Raw genomic sequence first — 22,136 nt, 5'->3', positions numbered from 1 at the left:
TATATATATATATATATATATATATATATAACTACAGATATCCCCCACACACACTTTGTTGCCTCATAACTTGCAGAAAAAGGGATATATATATATATATATATATATATATATATATATATATATAAGGGATATACATATATATATATATATATAAGGGATACATATATATATATATATATAAGGGATATACATATATATATATATATATATATATATATATATATATATATATATATATAAGGGATATACATATATATATATATATATAAGGGATATACATATATATATATTTATTTATTTATTTATTTATTTATGTGTTTCAGCCAAGTGGCTGCGGTCATGCTGGTGCACCACCGTGATTTTCACGTTCCTTGCATGGCTCTTCTCCCCCACCTGACATGGTCCAATCAAGAGTTTTGATGGCACATCTGGTGTATAAGAGAATTTGACACAGCTGCCCTAAACTGCGTCTCATTACGAGCCATTGGTTCGTCTGGTATCGTGGAGAGGAAAGCGTCAAGTTTTGTCTTGAAGACCTCTGCATCCATGTCTTGCATGTCTCTCAAATGTTTTGGCAGGGCATTGAAGAGCTGAGGTCCTCTGAAACCGAGGCTGCTGCAGTATCTCGTTCTTATGTGAGATGCAGTGGACGGTACCTTTGGCACCATGCAGTGGCGACCCGTGCGGGCATTCCTGTAGTACTTGATACCAAAGTTTGGCACCAGTCCTTCCAGTATTTTCCATATGTATATTATTACATATCTCTCCCGCCTGCGCTCCAGGGAGTAGAGACCTAGTGCCTTCAGTCGCTCCCTGTAGTTCATCTGTTGGACTGTGGCGATCTTTTTTGTATAGTGCCGCTGAATTGCTTCGAGTTCTGCTGTCCGCTTAACACTGTGTGGTGACCACAACTGAGAGCAATAGTCTAGGCGGCTCAGAACAAATGTCTTCCATAGAATCAACATGACTTTTTGATCCCTTGTACGGAAAGTCCTCAGTATCCACCCCGCCAGTTGTCTGCACCTTGCTGTCAACTTGACAATGTGCATGTGAAATGATGCATCACTACACATGTTGATGCCCAGATCTCTCACTGTTTGTGGTTCTGTGATTGCAGTACCTCCAGGCCCTGTGTATGCCAGTTGGGAGGTACTTGTGGTCTTGTAGCGCAGTACTTGAAATTTTTTTGCATTGAACTGCATATTATTTTGCTCTGCCCACTCATATATTGCATTTAGGTCATTCTGCAGGCTTACAATATCATATATCACACATTTCATTCATTTCGAAAAAAGTAACACACGTGTAAGCGTCTGCGTAAATTGTAAGTGAATTTCAACAAAACGGAAAAATAACGTTAGTTAAATTAATTTAAGATTAATTAGCTACTTCTGAAATAAGAAATATAATATAGATAATATTTTTGTTTTCAGAGCACTCCCAAAATTTAATAGTGCAAACAAATGTTTTGGATAAAAAATTCAAACTTACCGCCAAGAATTATGGCTAATTATAGCAGTTATTGAGAACTGCTCTAGTTCCGGTCAAAATGTGGAACCAGCTTAGCAACAATTTTACACTCTCAAAGCATGACATGCTACGATAAATTTGTCTTAGCATGACATGCTACGATAAATTTGTCTTAGCATATCTTTTGACAGGTCACTAAGAGAGAGAGAGAGAGAGGAAGAAAAGACAAACTAACAGACAGATAGGGAGTGTCTACATGCGGGTCTTCTCTAAGCATGCCTCCTCAAAGCAAAAGTACTAGTTACTGAGTGAGAGGAAGGGGAGACAGAATATTTCGAAAACAACTGGACGGAAATTCTTTGAAACAAAGTAACTATTTTACCTAATTTTCCGATGATATGGATAAAAATCACAGATCATGCAGCACATACGTTGCATGCCTGAGAGTGCACACCCCTGATATATATATATATATTATAGCCTCAGGCCGACCAAAGCCTTGTGAGTGGATTTCATACACAGAAACTGAAAAAGACTATCATAGATATGTGTATATTTGTGTGTGAGTCTATGTTTGTACCCCCACCATTGTTTGGCAACCGATGTTGCTGTGTTTACTTTCTCATAACTTAGCAATTCGGTAAAAGAGACTGATAGATAAGTACTAGGCTTACAAAGAATAACTCTTGTGGTCAATTTGTTCGACTAACAGCGAAGCTCAGGCATGGCCACAGTATAAACAAAATTTTGTTTATACTTCCTGCTCTGAAGAGTACATTAATATATATTATTAATTGATTTATTTAATCAATTTAATCTAATTCAATTCAATCATGAATTTGCATGAATTTTATATCTCTCTACGAAACGGTCATCTCTTATATATTTTAACAACTTGTCTTCTCCATTTTTAACTAAATTGATGAGTTTTATGGGATTTCTTTCCATAAATTCACCACATATAATATACAAGTATTATTTTGATATTCACAAATTTATGCCTGTAAACTACCAGCAAAATATGAAGAATCAACATTAGAAATCTTTTTTGGAAACCTCCAAATTAAAGGACGAATCTACATTCAACAATTAACAACTCATTTATATATATATACATATACACATATATATATACATATATACATATACATCTGTATATATTTCGTTTTTTGATTTGGGTTGCAAGATTCTTTATGTGAGTTCATGTGTTGAAGCATATTCTGTTGTGTCTGGGGAGAGTCATTCTCTTTTAGTGTCTTATAATTTAACACACTCACCAATAAAGTTTCCACTCATTTACTTATTTATTTCTCTAAAATTGTTATTGCGTCTTGAAACCTTTGCAATAGTTGTTGACTGGCCTGTTATCCAAGCTGCGTTCTTTTTGTTTGTTTGTTTGTGCGCATGTGTGTGTGTGTGCACACATATGTATGTATGTATGTATGTATGTATGTATGTATGTATGTATGCATGTGTGTGTGTATATATGTATGTGTGTATGTTTGTATGCATGTATTCTGCATATTCGTGTGTTTTGTTTGTGTTCGGGTCTGTGTGTTTTTATGTGTGTGTGTGTGTACCGCTGTCTCCTTGTGTGTGCATGTCTGAGTGCATATGTGTGTGTGTGTGTGTGTGTCTCCATATCTGTCCTTGTGTGAAGTGAAGTGTGTGTGTATATGGTCATGTGTTTCAGTCTTCAGTTTCAGTCTTCATTTGCATATGTGAGTGTATGTATGCTTGTCCATATTACCTATATGAATAAGTACATAGGTAATATGAACATATACATACACACTGTTTCGGCAATAAGCAAGCTGCTACTACGGTTCAAACTAATAGTGCTCAATATAAGTTAGGTATTTAAGATTTTTAAATGTTTTTCCTATTTGTGGACAATATTTCACCCTTAGAATTAATGAGGTGAAACCCCAAATTTATCATATTTTTTTTATTATAGCTTGATAACAAGAATTAGTTTTTCTTTCTGTTGCAAAGTCTAATTCTTTAAACCATATTCTATTTTTTTAAGGATCAACTTGTAGTTTGGATTGAGATTAGTGTTAACCAAATAGTTATGCCAAGAATTTATAATAGAAAACCTGGCTCTTGAAGCTATAAATCCAATAGCCAAAAGAGTCTGGATAAAGCAGTGATAGATATTAAAGCAAAAAAAAAAATTACCCTTTGAAAAGCCAGTGTTCTTTATAAAATTCCAGTCAGAATTCTGAGCCATAGATTGAACAATAAGCATAGCAGAGTGAAAAAGAAGAAGCAGTGTTTGTTGCTCACATTACAGCTGTTGCAGAATTGGGGCTTCCATTTGATGCTATGGATTTGAGAGTGCTTGCCCATAAGTAAAGAAGCATTGCTGTTTAAAGTAACCCCAAATCAGGGGTTACTTTGAACAGCGACAATTATATAAAAATGTAATGAAATATTGACTGCAACTTATTTTTATTTCATATATCAGTTTACCTATTTAGTTCTCCTAACAGTCAAATTTAGTTAAGGTTGCAAAAAAAGATTATGAAATTATTGCAGTTAGAAGTCTAAAACTGTTCAAAGTAACCCCGTTTCACAGCAATCATATGTTGTATGTAACATTAACATAGGAAAAGGGAAGCAAGCTGACATTCTGCTTCCATCAGAAAAACGGTAAAAAGATAACGCGTGCATAGTTTTCTGTGTTTATTCAACTAATATTTTATACTTTTTCAAATTACTGAACGGCCTTAATATAAAATGTGACTTCTTTTTACTTTAAAAATAGCTGTATAATATAAACATGTCAATTTGATTCAAATATCTTAGTGACTGAAAATTTTGGTCATTGCTTCCCCAGCCAGAAAGATCACTGCACGCCCCTGATATATATATATCTATATATATATATATATATATATATATATATATATATATATATGTATATAAATAAACACATGTATATGTACATATACATATATATATATACATATATACAGTATCTTGTTAACTGATCGGAGATTTAAAGCATTTACTAACTGCTATTATAACTATTGATATAAACTTTCAACCCATAATGGGAACCATGATTTTAGGCCCTAAACTATAAACACATCATATATTTATGTATATGTATATGTATATCTATGTGTGTACATTTGTTTATTCATTTATTTATTTATATGCAAGGACAATATGAACCACTGCAGGAATACACGTTACCTAACAAATGAAATATGTGTGTGTATATATATATATGTGTATTTATATGTATATGTATATATGTATCTATCTATATTTGTATGTGTGTATATATATGTATTTCTCCTTTTATGTGCATTTTCAGTTTTAAAAAACTGTAGCTCTGCCAAACTCCATTGTTTTCTTCGATTATACTTCTCTTTCGCTTTTTATGCATGCTCTAATAAGAATTATATACATGCATGTGTGTATGTATATATATATACGTATGGGTGTGTATGTATATATGTTTATATGTAAATGTATATATACATATTTATGTATATATATATATATATATATATATATATATATATATATATATATATATATATATATATATATATATATATATGTATATATATATATATATAAATTAGCCCTATGAACTTCTTGGACTATCTTATAGAACTCTCTGACGAAGCCAAGTACCCTAATTTTATCTACAGATAATGCACTGAAAAGATGGAAATAAGATATGGGGGTACTGTGACCTCTTGGCTGAAACAGCTGTAAGAAACTGCTCTTCTTCCTCAATTCTAGAAATTACTAATACTTTACACATGTAATTATATATTATCCGAACTGTTTAAAATAAATAAATAGACATAATATAATGTCTAACAGCTGATGAATACTACCTCTGGATTCCCTCCATTTTCTTCTTGCCATATATATATACACATATAAACATACATATATATGCATATATATACATACATATATATACATATATATACATACATATATATACATATATATACGCACACATATATTTATATACACATAAATATACATACATAAATAAAAATATATATAGTGTTGCCATCCGGTTTCACCAGTCCTCAGTCAAATCGTCCTTTCCATGCTAGCATGGAAAGCGGACGTTAAACGATGATGATGATGATGATGATGATGATGATATACTCTTACTCTCTCGTTTACTCTTTTACTTGTTTCAGTCATTTGACTGCGGCCATGTTGGAGCACCGCCTTTAGTCGAAAAAATCGACCCCGGGACTTATTCTTTTGTAAGCCTAGTACTTATTCTATCGTTCTCTTTTTGCCAAACCGCTAAGTTATGGGGATGTAAACACACCAGCATCGGTTGTCAAGCGATGGTGGGGGAACAAACACAGACACACAAACACACATATACATATATATATATACATACATATGACAGGCTTCTTTCAGTTTCTGTCTACCAAAACCACTCACAAGGCTTTGGTCGGCCCGAGGCTATAGTAGGAGACACTTGCCCAAGGTGCCACGCCGTGGGACTGAACCTGGAACCATGTGGTTGGTAAGCAAGCTACTTACCACACAGCCACTCCTGTATATATACTTATATATACATACATATATATATATACATACATATATGTGTACATATACATACATACATATACATGCATGCATATACATACATGATGGCCGTCCACTCGTGACCAAGGAAGACCATTGCCGACCTTCAGGAACATTCTGCGCTCTAGTACTAACATTTTGCATTTACGGCTCTGTTGGTGGCTAATGAGCCCTGCTCTTGATAAGCATACACGACTGCAAACATTGCAGATTAAGCTTTCCCCATTTACTATATGAGCTGTGCACTTTCGCGCAGCTCGCTTAAATTCTTCATGCTGGATATGTGCTCTCTCAAAAGTGTTGATCCCCTCCTTAACCTGCTTCCTCCATCTGTGACGATGACAGGCATTGTTCTCCCAGTCAGTGTCCTGCATATCACAAGCCTTTAATGAGGACTTGACACAGTCCTTAAAGTGCAGCCTTGGTTTCTGCCGGAGTTTCCTTCCATTCACAAGTTCTCCATAGAGCATCTGCTTAGGAATCCTGCTATCCTTCATTCTAATAACATGTCCAATCCAACGTAACCGGTGCTTGTGCACCATCGCCTCAATACTCAGGATATCAGCTGTCCTCAGGATCTGTGTGTCTGGAATCCTTGAGGTCCAGCCAACATTGAGAATGTGCCTGAGACATCTCTGATGAAAGCGTTCAAGGACCCTTACCTGACATTTGTACAGAATCCATGTTTCACACGAGTAGAGGAGCGATGTTAGTACACAAGCACGGTACACAGCAACTTTTGTTTGCCTTGCTATGCCATGCTGGGACCAGACATGAGACTGAAGAGACCGGAAGGAATTAGTTGCTCTCTGCAACCTGAAACATATTTCTTCATCCAGGGAGCAAGAATGGCTGAGTGTGCTGCCCAGGTCGACAAACTTGTCTACTACCTTCAGAATTGTTCCTTCAACCAAGACAGCTGGTTTCACATATGGATTTCCTGGTGCAGGTTGGAACATTACAACAGTCTTGTCCAGGCTAATGCCAAGTCCAAATGCCTTGCAAGAAGCAGAAATGCAATTCATGAGTATTTGCATATCATCTACTGTATGAGTGACTAAGTCACAGTCATCTGCATAAAGGAGGTCACGAATAATAGACTGGAGAACCTTTGAATTGACAGCAAATCGGCGAAGATTAAAGAGGCAGCCAGATGATCGATATCTGACATAAATTCCCAGAGAGCTAACCTTAGCAAAAGCATGAGTAAAAGCAGCAGCAAAGTACAAAGAAAAGAGAGTTGGGGCAAGGATGTCACCCTGCTTGACACCATTCTCTACAGGAATGGGTTCCGCCATGCCACCACCAACATTGACCCAAGCCTCCATCCCATCATGAAATGATTTAATTATAGATATAAAGTGATCTGGACATCCAAGTTTGCCAAGTATTTTCCATAGAAAGGCCCTATTTACAGTATCAAAGGCCTTTGTTAAATCAATGAATACCTGGACAAGATCCATATTCTGCTCATAGCACTTCTCCTGCATCTGTCTTGCCGTGAAGATCATATCCATTGTCCCTCTACCAGGTCGGAAGCCACATTGTGATTCAGATAGGACATCATTTACGAGACACCCATTCAGACGAGTAAGAAGAATATTTGCCAGCAGCTGATAATAGAGCAATACCTCTGTAGTTACCACACATTGTTCTGGCTCCTTTTCCTTTATATAGAGGAAGAATAATTGCATCCTTCCAGTCCTTAGGGATTGCACCATCCCTCCAGACTGCACTAATAAGTTCATGAAGGGACTGTGTGATGTAATTACCACCAAATCGCAAGACCTCAGCACAAATTCCATCCTTTCCAGGTGCCCTACCAAGATTCAATTTACTTATTGATGTCATTACTTCATCTATTGAGGGTGAGGAGTCTAAGGAGCCAATGATAGGTCTTTGTTGCATAGTATCAATCACTGTTTCATCCACAACTGACTCATGGTTTAGAAGTTCAGAGAAGTGTTCGATCCAGCGACCTGTGATTTCTGTTGATTTAGTAAACAGGGTGGAAGACTCCTTGGAAAGCAAAGGAGGTGATGTGGAGCTCTTAGGTCCATAAGCTCGCTTCATAAGATGGTAAAGCTTCTTGCTGTCACTTGCATCAGCAGCAGCCTGAACATCACGAGCAAGATCCTCCCACTAAGTGTTCTGCATCTTCCTGAGAGATCGCTGCAGTAGTGATTTTACACTGTTATAGTGGGCAAGTGCTAGACTTTGCTGCACAGTAGACAGTTCTCTGTGTATCAATACACTGTGAGCATGGCGCTTTACCACCAATAGTCGCTGAACTTCAGCATCATTCTCGTCAAACCAGTCTCTGTGTCTGGCAGTAACATATCCCAGGGTTTCGGCTGCACATTGTAGAACCTGGTCTCGAAAATCCTCCCATGCTGCAGCAGTTTCAATGTTGGACAAGCGAGTCTGAAGTTCTTTCCTAACCACAACATCATATACCTTGTAGACATTTCGACGGCGAGGAATGCTGACTGGTCCTCTTCTCTCTTTTACTCTAATTACCATTCAGAACTTTGCTCGCACCAGACTGTGGTCTGTCCAGCATTCCGATCCATGGAAGGACTTGACATTACAAATGTCATAAATGTCACGCTTGCGGATGATGACATAATCCAGCAAGTGCCAAACTTTGGACCTTGGGTGCATCCCCGTTGTTGTGTGAACACCTTTGTGCATAAAATGAGTGCTTGTGATGTAAAGTCCATGTTCTTCGCAACGCTCCAGTAGCATGAGACCATTGCTATTCATTTTCCCTACTCCAAAACGTCCTAGAGAGTTCCATGTTTGCCAGTCTGTTCCAACTCTGGCATTAAAATCCCCCAGTAGAATGACTTTATCAGAATTGGGGATTTTTCTAAGTATGGCTCTTAGCTGGGTATAAAAGATTATTTTATCTTCATCACAGCTAGTCAAAGTAGGTGCATAGGCACTTATTAGAGTAGCAAACCGCTTACCTTTCAAGTGCAACCATAGCGTCATTATACGTTCATTTATAGGAACAGGGAGCTCTTCCAAATTCTTAAGGATATCAGATCGGACTGCAAAACCAACACCAGCCTCTCTGTGCTGCTCCTTCTGCCTTCCCTTCCAAAAAAAGGTGTATCCACCTCCTACTTCCTCAAGCTGACCATCATCTTCTAGATGAGTCTCTGAGAGTGCAGCTTTATCAATTTTATAACGATTCAGCTCACGAGCAACAAGTGCAGTGCATCTTTCAGGCCTACAATCACTCTTGTTGTCCAACAGGGTGCGCACATTCCAACATGAAATGTTTAAGTTCCGTCCAGATTTTATAAATAAAAGACTCTTTGTTTTTCGAGCACAGGATGGACATCCGTCAGTCCCGCTAAACTGACCAGATATGGAAAGACAGGCAATTTTTGGTTCACCTTTTCTAGAACCTCCCCGGTCTCCGGGTGAGCAGTGCCCTCTCCAAATGGAGCTTCCCAGACACCCATGCAGCAACCGAATCCTACCGCTGTTTTGGGCGACAAGGAGATGACTTTATATCTAGCATGGGCCGCCTACGTACAGGTCGCTGACTACATGCTTCCAGCCCGTCAGGTCTGCATGCTTCACCACCTTCCCATCGCCGCAGGACTTCCGAATAAAATATATATATATATATATATATATATATATATATATATATATATATATATATATATATATATATATATATATATATATATATATAAAATAAAAATGTATACTAAAAATGAAGAAAATATATACTAAAAATAAGATAAATATATACTAAAAATAAGATAAATATATACTAAAAATAAGATAAATATATACGAAAAATAAGATAAATATATACGAAAAATAAGATAAATATATATATAGGAAAAAAAAAAAAAGATGCACATGTCGAGCAGAGGTCAGCAATGCCTGTGCTGAGTTTTAGGTCCACTGAGGCTTGCACAACACCTCACAGACCCTCTCCACTTTATTGACATTATCCAGAGACAAGCTGGAGCAAGATGTCTGGTGCCAATATAAGTTGCAGGCTCAGGGATGTCGGAGCGCCGTAATCTCTAGCACAGACTAAAGATCCCCAAAATGTCCAATGCCATTCCCTGCATATATTTGGTTTTATATCAGAGTGACCTTCTCCTAGAGACATGCTTCAACAAAAGCTGAGGGGCGCCTCACTCCCAGTGGTCTTTCAGCACGCCGGACACCATCCCGGAATTTCTGCATACCCGTGCTATTGCTAGATAGCCATTGAGCCTGCACTAGGTCCATCCGAGCTTTCGGGTTACGTATGAGGCTCTCATAAGTGCTACTGGTAACATGTAATCCAGTACAACCTGTTGCATGGTCGGGTTGCCGGTGACTAAACTGGCACCCCCACCAGGCTACCCTGGTGAGGAGGGTTGCTAGAAACCCAGCAGGATTAAAAACAAGACCTGTCGAAAAAAAAAATAAACATACATACATACATAGATATACACATAAACATAAATAAATATATATACATACAGGGGTTGGACAAAATAATGGAAACACCTAGCATCATAGCATCATAATTTTGAAATATCTATAAAACCCATCAAAAGCTTGTTTAGTTTTATGTTTCTTGATTTATTATTAGTGTTGATTAATATGTTTTGCTAAACTTGCTGTTTCTTTTCAGATATCAGAAAAAGGTAATTAAAATTCATTAAAATGACAGATCTATCGGTCTGAGGTCAAATTGTTTGTGCTCGTATGGCAGGTGCTAGCATAACGAAAACAGCCGAAATGTTTAGTGTATCAAGAAGTACTGTCTCAAAAGTAATGACAGTAATGAAAAAGGGATAAACCTCCTCGTCGAAACAAAACTCTGGAAGAAAACCAAAATATTCAGATAGGAACCGTTGGACTCATATGCAAATTGTTAGAAAGGATCACAAAAGTACAGCTCCCAAAATTACTGCAGAGCTTAATGACCAGCTTGAGAACCCAGTTTCCACAAAAACTGTTCACCGAGAGCTGCACAAAGCCAGATTTCACAGGAGAGCTGCAATCAGAAAACCACTACTTTCAAAAACAAACATTGCAAGGCATTTAGAAGTGGAGTAAAAACCTACAGAATTGGCCCCAAGAACAGTGGAAGAATGTTATTTTCTCAGACGAATCATCCTTTACTTTATTTCCAACCACCAGCTGAGTATATGTGTGGAGACAGCCAAAAGAAGCATTTGACCCAGACTGCTTTCTTCCAACTGCTAAACATGGAGGAGGATCTGTGATGATTGTTGGGGGGGGGGGGGGGCTATATCTTGGAAATCCGCCAGCCCAATGGTTTCCCTTCATGACAGAATTAATAGTTAAGACCAAGCATTTTATCTAATCAAATTCATCCTATGGTTACGGAACTGTTTCCAGAGGGAAACAATCTTTTAGGATGATAATGCACCAATTCACACAGCTAAAGTTGTTACTGAATGGTACAAGGAACATTCTAGTGAAGTTGAACATCTTATCTGGCCACCACAATCTCCAGATCTCAATATTATTGAACATTTATGGTGCATTTTAGAAAAAGAAATGAGGATTCGATATCCTCCACCATAATCACTAAAAGAATTGGAGACTGTTTTTGCTGAAGAATGGATAATAATTTCTTTGGAAACAATTCAAATTTTGTGGGAGTTCATACCTCATAGAATTCAAGCTGTAATTACTGCCAAAGGTGGTTCTACCCAATACTAAAATAAATTTGTTTGAAATTTTTAAGTGTTTCCATTATTTTGTCCAACCATTGTACATATATGCATACATACATCATCATCATCATCGTTTAATGTCCCTTTTCCATGCTAGCATGGGCTGGATAATTTGACTGAGGACTGGTGAACCAGATGGCTACACCAGGCACCAATCTGATTTGGCAGAGTTTCTACAGCTGGATGCCCTTCCTAACGCCAACCACTCCGAGAGTGTAGTGGGTGCTTTTACGTGCCACCAGCACGAAGGCCAGTCAGGTGGTACTGGCAATGGCCATGCTCAAAATGGTGTATTTTATGTGCAACTTGCACAGGAGCCAGTCCAGTGGCACTGGCAACGACCTCGCTCAAATGTCTTTTCACGTGCCACCGGCACAAGTGCCAGGAAGGTGATGCTGGTAACGATCACGCTCAAATGGTGCTATTTACGTGCCACTGGCATGGATGCCAGACAGCTGCTCTGGCAACAATCATGCTTGAACAGTGCTCTTAGCGCTCCACTGGTACAGGTGCCATTACGATTTCACTTTCACTTGCCCTAACAGGTCTTTGCAAGCCGAGTTTAGTGTTCAATGAAGGAGACGTTGGCATGGGTGCTAATCATCGAATTTAGTTCGATTTCGATTTCACTTGCCTCAACAGGTCTTTGCAAGCAGAGTTTAGGTACGCATAAGTGGGCTGGCTACACCCCTGGCAGAGCCCTTGGATTTTGGTCTCAATTTGGTCTACCTGTATATATAGGTGCATATCTGGGTACAGGACATTGCAAACAAAACGTAGACAGGAAATAATAATAACCAGAGTACAGAAAACACACAAGCCACATAGAGAACATTTTCCTTCATCAGCTACTCCCGTTTTAACACCGGCGTTTCGAAGAGTTGGGCAGGGTTAGGGTTAGGGTTAGTGTTAGGGTTAATATATATATATATGTATGTATGTATATATATCATCATCATCACCATCGTTTAACGTCCGCTTTCCATGCTAGCATGGGTTGGACGATTTGATTGAGGACTGGTAAAACCGGATGGCAACACCAGGCTCCAATCTGATTTGGCAGAGTTTCTACAGCTGGATGCCCTTCCTAACGCCAACCACTCAGAGAGTGTAGTGGGTGCTTTAACGTGTCACCCGCACGAATGCCAGTCAGGCGGTACTGGCAACGGCCACGCTCAAAATGGTGTATTTTATGTGCCACCCGCACAAGAGCCAGTCCAGGGGCAATGGCAACGATCTCGCTTGAAAATCCTTACACATGTCACTTGCCCCAATAAGTCTTTGCAAGCTGAGTTTCATGTCCAATGAAGGAGACGACGTTGGCACGGGAGCCAGTCGTCGAATTTAGTTCAATTTCACTTGCCTCAACAAGTCTTCGCAAGCGGAGTTTAGTGTCCAATGTGGGAATGGTACGCATAAGTGGGCTGGCTACACCCCTGGCAGAGGCCTTGGATTTAGGTCTCACTTGGCTTGCCGGGTCTTCTCACGCACAGCATATTTCCAAAGGTCTCGGTCAGAAGTCATCACCTCGGTGAGGCCCAATGTTCGAAGGTCTTGCCTCACCACCTCAGCCCAGGTCTTCCTGGGCCTACCTCTTCCACGGGTTCCCTCAACTGTTAGGGTGTGGCACATTTTCACGCAGCTATCCTCGTCCATTCTCACCACATGTCCATACCAGAGCAATCGCCTCTCTTGCACACCACAACTGATGCTTCTTATGTTCAGCTTTTTTCTCAAGATACTTACACTCTGTCAGGTATGCATACTGACATTACACATCCAGCGGAGCATACTGGCTTCATTCCTTGCGAGCTTACGCATGTCCTCAGCAGTCACAGCCCATGTTTCACTGCCATGTAGCATGGCTGTTCATACACATGCGTCATACAGTCTGCCTTTTACTCTGAGTGAGAGGCCCTTTGTCGCCAGCAGAGGTAAGAGCTCTCTGAACTTTGCCCAGGCTATTCTTATTCTAGCAGCTACACTTTCAGCGCACGCACCCCAGCTACTAACTTGGTCACTCAGATAGCGGAAGCTATCGACTACCTCTAGTTTTTCTCCCTGGAATGAGACAGAAGTTGTTTTCTGCGCATTTACAGTGTTTATTGCACCTGAACATCTGCCACATATAAAAACTAACTTCCTAGTTAACCTGCCTTTGATATTGCTGCACCTCTTATGTGTCCATAGCTTGCACCGGGTACATCTTATAGAGTTACTATCTACTCCTTTTCTACATACTGAGCAGGGCCATCTACCTGAAGGGGTTTGTGTTTTATCTACCTTCCTTGTGTTTTATCTACCTTAGGATTTGTGTTTTAGCTAGGTTGATTCTAAGGACCTTCGATTCTAGTCCTTGCTTCCACACCTGAAACTTCTCCTCTAGTTCTGATAGTGACTCAGCAATAAGTGCAAGGTCATCAGCATAGAGGAACTCCCAGGGGCAACCTGTCTTGAATTCCTCTGTGATCGACTGGAGGACTATGGTAAATAGGAGGGGGCTGAGGACAGAACCTTGGTGGACCCCTACCTCTACCCGGAATTCATTACTGTACTCATTTCCAACCCTCACCTTACTGACAGCATCTCTGTACATGGCTCGCACAGCTCTCACCAACCATTCTTCTATCCCAAGTTTCCTCATTGACCACCAGATAAGGGATCGGGGAACTCTGTCAAAGGCTTTCTCCATGTCAACGAAAGCCAGGTACAGAGGCTTATCCTTGGCTAGGTATTTCTCCTGCAGCTGTCTTACTAGAAATATGGCATCAGTGGTGCTTTTACCTGCTACGAACCCAAACTGCATCTCATCTAAATTGATTCGCTCCCTAATTAGTTGGGCTATGACCCTTTCCGTAACTTTCATAACCTGATCTAACAGCTTGATGCCTCTGTAATTATTTGTATCTAAAGCGTCACCTTTACCTTTGTAGCAGTTGACGATGGTGCTGCTACACCAGTCATTGGGTATGACTCCTTCGTGTATCACCTGGTTCGTAATACGGGTGACTAGGCTATAGCCGACACTGCCAGATATTTTGAGCATCTCTGCAGTGATTCCTGATGGGCCGGGGGCTTTCCCTGTCTTCATACTCTTAATTGCTTTATCTACCATGGTACTGTCAACTCGGATAGCTGGTCCCTCTGTTGGGTCGACATACGGCAGATTCTCTTTCTCCCATTCATTCTCTTTATTTAGCAATCTATCGTAGTGGCATCTCCAGACCTCTTTCTTTGCAGCCTCATTTAGTGCAAGTGTACCATCATCCATGCGAACACATTTCTCTCCTACGACATCACTATTCTCTCTCCTACACTGTCTTGCAACACGAAATACCTAAAGTCTTTGATCCTCACGGCGCAGAACATTGGCAAATCTTTTCTTATCTGCTTCCCCTCTAGCTAAATAAACCTGTCGCCTAGCTTCCCTTCTGGCAGATTGGTACAATTCCCTGCTACCACCGTTCTTCCAGTCCTTCCAAGCCTGTTTCTTTTGTCTAATAGCCCTGTCTACCTCCTTGTTCCACCACCACGTTACTCTGGGTCGAGAGGGGACTTTACCCCAGCCATAGATCTGGTCGGTGGCTCTCAGCAGGTTGTCCTGCAGAAATCTCTAATTGTCTTCGTCCATTTGCAGGGTCTTTAAGCTTCCACACCCTTCTCCTCCAAGCCGGTCTACTTCTGGGCATCCATTTTGCCTTGATCCCGAAGTCGCTAACTACTAATCTGTGTTGGGGTGTACATTCTTCACCAGGGAAGGTTTTGGCATTTATAAGCCGCCCTCTTTCCCTATTTCTGGCGAGGATGTAGTCGATTTGGCTCGAGTGTCTGCCGGATCGGTAGGTGACTAGGTGACAGGCAGGTTTCCTGAAGTTGGTATTGCAAACCATAAGATCAGTTGCATCACAGAACTCCAACAGTCTGGTTCTCTCCTCGTAGCGGGAACCGAAGCCATAGCCTCCATGTATGCCATGGAAGCCTCCAGCACGACGTCCGACATGACCATTGAAGTCACCAGCCACAAAGAGAAGGTCTCTGTCTCTTGTCGACGAGGTAGTTTGCAAGAGGGTGTCATAGAATTGGTCTTTCAGCCCATCTGGTAGCCTCGGTTGAGGGGCATAGGCTGAGATGACAGTAGTTAGCCTATGATGAAGCACTAGTCTAATCTTAAGTACTCTGTCACATACTCTAACTACCTCGATTACCTTATCAACCCATTTCTTTGCTAGAAGTATTCCTACGCCCCCGACCCCGTCAGTGCTCCCTGCCCAGAAAATCGAGGAAATCCAAACCATACAAACACCAACCTCATGTGACCCCACAAATTTGCAAGATAGATAGAAAACAACCACCACTATCAAAACAATGCAAACACACAATATGAACCATTCAACTACCCACAAGGAAACCTTAACCCCAGGAATGGAAACAGGCCCAACAAACACAGAAGATGGGAAGGAAACAACTACCACAGACAAAACAACACACACAGACCATATAGACCACCCCTGCCTCTACAAGAAAACCTAAAACATGAAAATGGAATTTGGAGACGTAACAACACAACCCCTTTTTTTAGAGAAAGGATACTTCAACAATACTCCAGACGCAACACACCAAAAATTACAAATGAACACACAAAACACATAGAACCCAAAATAATAAACCTATCTAAAAGAGAACTTAGCAAAAATGAAATGAACCTACTATTCAAAGGCCTCAAATTCACACCCACACCTACACCAAATCTCATAGAACTAAAAACTGATACAGAAAACTTTAGCCACCGCCTCCGCCTTATGGAATTCTTTGAAAATAAGAAAACAGAATATAACTCAATCATAAGAAAAAAATCCCATTTCACCCCCCACAAGGGATGTGACAAACACCTAGATGCATACATAGAGACAATCTCCAAATTCCCTCTCAACACACATAAATGCAAACAGAACCTCTGCAGAGGAGAAAAACAAGCCTTACAAATACTAAAAAATGACAAGTCGATCATTTTAAAAGAAGCTGACAAAAGTGGAGCAATAGTAATTATGGATACAGATTACTACAAAGAAAATATACTGGAGATACTTAATAACCAGACATACTACAAAGAGAAATCAACACAACAGGAGAAAACAACAATAAATAAATTGGAACATTGATCAATGAATACCAAGACTCCTTTACAGACAAGGAGAAAGACTATTTATGCAACTCAAGAACCAAAGAAAGCAATTTTTATGGATTACCTAAAATCCATAAAAGCTCGGAAATACAGAGAGCCATAAATGAACAGAGGAACCATTATATAAGAATACAAAGACCTACAGACCTCACAATGAGACCCATAGTTGCAGGGCCCCAAGCGCCAACACAGCAACTAAGCCACTTCATATATATACTCCTCAGACCTTTATGCCCACTGATACCAAGCTACATAAGGGATGACATAGTCCTCCTTACACACATTCCAAATACGGTTCCAGAAAACACCATACTTGCAAGCTTCGATGTCACAAACTTATACACGAACATGCCACACACCCTTGGTTTGGAAGTGAGAAAATACTGGGTAGAGAAATACAGGGAACTCATAGATAAACGTTTCAAAATAGACTTTATCACCAAAGTCACCCAATTAATACTTGAAGAGAACACATTCTCATTTAACAACAAACCATACCGACAGATAAAAGGCACGGCTATGTGTACGAAATTCGCACCTTCATATGCCAACCTAGTGATGGGTTTCCTTGAGAACAAACTATACGATGAAATAGGGAACACCTTCGAGCACAACTTCAGAGAAGACGTCAAGAAAAAGTGGAAACGCTACCTCGATGACTGTTTTATCTTTTGGAACAGATCAAAAGAAGATCTACGAACATTCCACAACATCCTCAACACACTGCACCCATCTATCCACTTCACAATAGATACCAACTACAACAAACTTCCCTTCCTAGACATCAACATCAAGATACACAACTCCATCGTTACAACAGACATCCACTACAAAAAAACCGACACACACCAATATTTAAATTTCTACTCCTGCCACCCATCCCACATAAAAAGAAACATTCCATATAGTATGGCAAGACGCATATGCAGCATAGTGACCGACTCATAGACACGCCAAATAAGACTAGAGGAACTTAAAAACTTCCTACTGGAACAAAAATACCCACTCACCTTAATAGAAAACGGAATCGCAAGAGCAATAAAACTGGACATCACACAACTAAGAACACCAAAAAAGAAAAACAAAGAAAACATCATCCCTTTCATTAACACACACAACCCTACAATCACCAACATGTTTCACATTATACACTCAAACCTACCAATAATCCAACAAAGCCCCAAAATGGGAAACCTACTAAACAAATATTGCATAAAAAACAGTAAACACCAAGAAAAAAACTTAAAGAAACACCTAACAAGAGGAAATTTCTCAGCAGAGAATAAAACCGAATTCTTCGTAAAAGAGTGTGGAGATGGTAGATGTGGAACCTGCAGTAACCCCATCTACAAATATATAGAGGGGAACAAACAAACAAAATTTAAGAGTGGTCAGACATTCAAAGTAAATGCAGACATGAACTGCAAGACGCGGAACGTATTATACTGCATAACCTGCCCCACATGCAAGGAGAATTATATTGGCGAAACTGGAAATTCTTTATGTCAACGAGCCAGAATTCACCGACAACATGTCCGACAGGAGGAACTACGGAAAATTCCACTGAGTAAACACCTAGAAGCATGTGGGGAAGGAAAATTTAAGATCTTTCCCTTCTATAAATGCTCAAGAAACAATACCTTCTTCAGGAAAAATATGGAGAAATACTTCATAACAAAATTCTCACCAAAACTGAATGGCTGAAAACATGAAGATCACAACCCATCTAGGTTCTTCAACTTTGGAACAGCAGAGCCTAAAAAACGGCAAGAAACTCAGATAGTGGGACATTTTTGTACCGATTAGAATTGAACCCAGTCACCTAGGTTCTCATATTTCTCTCCTACCTTTTTTGAACTAACCAACTGTATAGATGTAAACACAATTCCTTCCTCTTCCTTCCTTTCCATTGACACTCCTTTCAGACACACACATGCACGCACACACACACACACACACACAAAACACACCCACACACTCTCTCCCACTGGACAATCATACCAAAGATTTTTTTTTTTGAAAAACAACTTTCTTCCAAACAATGCCACCTGGTTTTGCCATTTCTTTAAAAGGCCAAGATTAAACTTATCATTGAAAGAACTGACCAGCTGTAAACACAATTTTCTTCTTTACTTCTCTTTCCCATTGACACTCCTTTCAGATACACAGGCACACACACGCGCACGCACGCAGACAGACACACACACCAACACAAAACACACAAAAACACACTCTCTCTCTCTCTCACTTTTCCCTCCATTCCTCACCCTCTCTTACTATCCTATATATCTCTCTCTCCACCCCTACACACCCAATAAAACTATATAAAGAGACGTCATCGCAGGGTGAAATCAAAAATTTGCAAATCCTACAAGATTAGGTGAAAAGCGCTTTATATGATTTATAAAACATGTGACATGTTAATAAAAATCTGTAAATGTACAACCATCTAGATTTCTGAGTACCTTAATTTGTTTCTATAATATAATTCCTGTACATCACCTCCAAACATTCCAATATATATATATATATATATATATATATATATATATATATATATATATATATATATATATGTGTGTGTGTGTTATATGTATACATATATACACACATATATACATATATATACACACACACACGCATATATATATATATATATATATATATATATATATATACACGTGTATACAGTTATGCCCACACAGGCATAACTACAGGGTTTTACCCCCCAGACTTTGGGAGGTCATAACTTTCAGAAAAATGAATATTTTTTAATGAAATTTTCTATGCATATAGTATTTACTATGTAGAATCCGAATATACAAAAATTTCCGGTGAAAGTGTTTTGGAATTGGGGTGGGGGACAATTTTCGGAAATTCCAACGGAGTCCACTTAAATTCTTCTTAACTTCCAGGAAAATTAATATTTTTTCGTGAAATTTTCTACAAATATACCTTGATGTATGTACATTTCGAGCATGTAGGAATTTTGAAGGAAACAACTGTAGGTTATTTTTGAGAAGTGTTCCCCACTCGGTGGTGTTTCGGAGCAAGTCGTCCATATTTGTTTCATTTTTCTCTATTATGTGCGTATGTGCATCCGTAGATTTCTAGACAGTGAAGAGAAGTCGTCATAAGAAAACTTTCGTTAAAAATAACATGCACACGATTTTTTTTCTCAATAGAAGTAAATTCCAAAGTAAACGTTTATAGTAGAGAAGTAGAAGAGAACAGGAGCAAAAATAGGAATATATACGCACGGTTAAATATAGAAACTATCACACTGTCGCTTCCCGAAGAATTTTAAAATGTTAGCTTTCCGAAACTTTTTTTTCAATCTTACAAAAACACAAAGATTAAGAATAAACAGAAAAAGTACACAAATATATTTTACACACCTGTCGTATACGTCGGTTTTGTTTTTTTTTCACTTTAAAGGTGGATTAATCCCAACGAAATAACATAACCACTTTTAAAGTGAAAAAAAAAAAAAAACCGACGTATACAACAGGTATGTAAAATATATTTGTGTACTATGCATAGAAAATTTCATTAAAAAATATTCATTTTTCTGAAAGTTATGACCTCCCAAAGTCTGGGGCGGGGTAAACCCTGTAGTTATGCCTACACACACACACATACAGTTATGAGGGAAGAACTTGGATCTTGTGAATTTTCTGAAGTCCTCTCCCCACCCTTTGGAAAATATTTTCGCCACAAATTTCTTTATAATCGTAATCTATGCCGTTTGAATGGTATTTCTATAAAGTTTCATTGAAAAAAACCCCCATTTTCTAAAAGTTATGAGGAAAAAAACTCGTATCTTGTGAATTTTCCGAAGTCTTTGCTTTCTGCGCTTTTTTTTTTTTTTTTTTTTTTTTTCATATATTCGTTTCCTACACATTGTTTTACACCTATTCTAGTAATTTTGGGGGATTTTCATTTCCGGGTCAAGACGTAGACATTAACCCAAATCTGAGAGAGAAAGAGGGCGAATGCATATGCGAGAAGTGACGGAAGCGGAAAGGCTTCTCAAGATTGTGCGAGTGATATCAATGTGCGTGTGATTGCTCGCAACTGCAAAGATGAACTGTCTCAGTGTATCTAATATAGCATCTAAAAAACTATTTCTGGTTCCCTGCCCCACAAACTAGCTTCATATTACGATGTCAAGAGCATTTGAGTGAAGCTTATTCAATTCGACATTTTAATGAGAGGCTGTAATTCACAGAGCAGTATTTTTTGTAACGAAATAATGAACATTGTGATTTCGTTAAACCATTACTTGGATTACTAAAAGAAAAGAAACTCTTCGTTGGGTTCACGAGTAAATACGAAGTGATTTGGTTAGTTATATGTTTGTTTGGTACTTTATCTGTCAATACTATTGCCTGTAGAATTAAGCACACCACTTTCATTTAACTTCTTTATGTTGTTTGTGTATATTAATGTAAAGAGATCTAAATATATCAATACACACGTCTTATTCTCTGTCTCTCTCTCTCTACTGTCTATTTATCAACACATCTAACACACAAATATGCATGTATATATGTACACACACACATATATACACGTTTATACATGTGTGTAATATATATAAATGTTTATATATGAACTGTGCATATGTGTGTACGTAAACACCCCCTCTCTCTCTCTGATACACACACATGAGGTCTTGGGAGGGTAGAAAAGATGGGGTATTTTCAACGCAGTCCTCAACGCGAGCATTAGGCTATCTACATTGTCAGAATCGAGTTTTAAGTAAGATGGAAATAAATTCTTCAGATGCAGAAAATGCAGGTGTCACAAAAGTAAAACCATTGTGTTGATTTAACGCAGAGTAAAATATAATCCAGGAAGACACAGGAAGATTTTATGATATATTTAATGAGTAGTTAGAGTTATTTCTGTACAAACTCTACTTTCAACGCCAATTCTAGCTTTAGTCCTAAGTGAAGAAATTACGTAGTATTTGCTGTTTTAAACAGTAGAGTGGCATTTCTTCAGACCTGCATCAAAGGTGCACTCTTACATTGCACAATCTAAGAACGCACTTTTGATGTAGGTCTGAAGAAATGCCACTTTATTGTTTAAAACTGCAAATACTACATAAATTCTAACTTGAGGTTGAACTGGTGTTGAAAGCAGAATTG

The 22,136-nt window shown here is 38.8% G+C and overlaps 1 long non-coding RNA gene across 1 annotated transcript in view; it reads right to left on the bottom strand.

The window, feature by feature from the left end:
- The window catches only part of LOC149136605 (uncharacterized), a 33,811-nt gene extending 12,765 nt beyond the window's left edge, over window positions 1–21,046 (bottom strand). Inside the window, exon 1 of the long non-coding RNA XR_016241108.1 lies at window positions 20,241–21,046. This is a non-coding gene — a long non-coding RNA (uncharacterized LOC149136605). The remainder of the gene's footprint in view (window positions 1–20,240) is intronic.
- Window positions 21,047–22,136: the final 1,090 nt, after the last annotated feature.

The sequence above is a fragment of the Octopus bimaculoides genome, chromosome 3, assembly GCF_046866305.1.
Source record: "Octopus bimaculoides isolate indiv1 chromosome 3, ASM4686630v1, whole genome shotgun sequence".
Lineage (NCBI taxonomy): Eukaryota > Metazoa > Mollusca > Cephalopoda > Octopoda > Octopodidae > Octopus > Octopus bimaculoides.
This window is presented reverse-complemented; position numbering and strand designations above follow the sequence as displayed.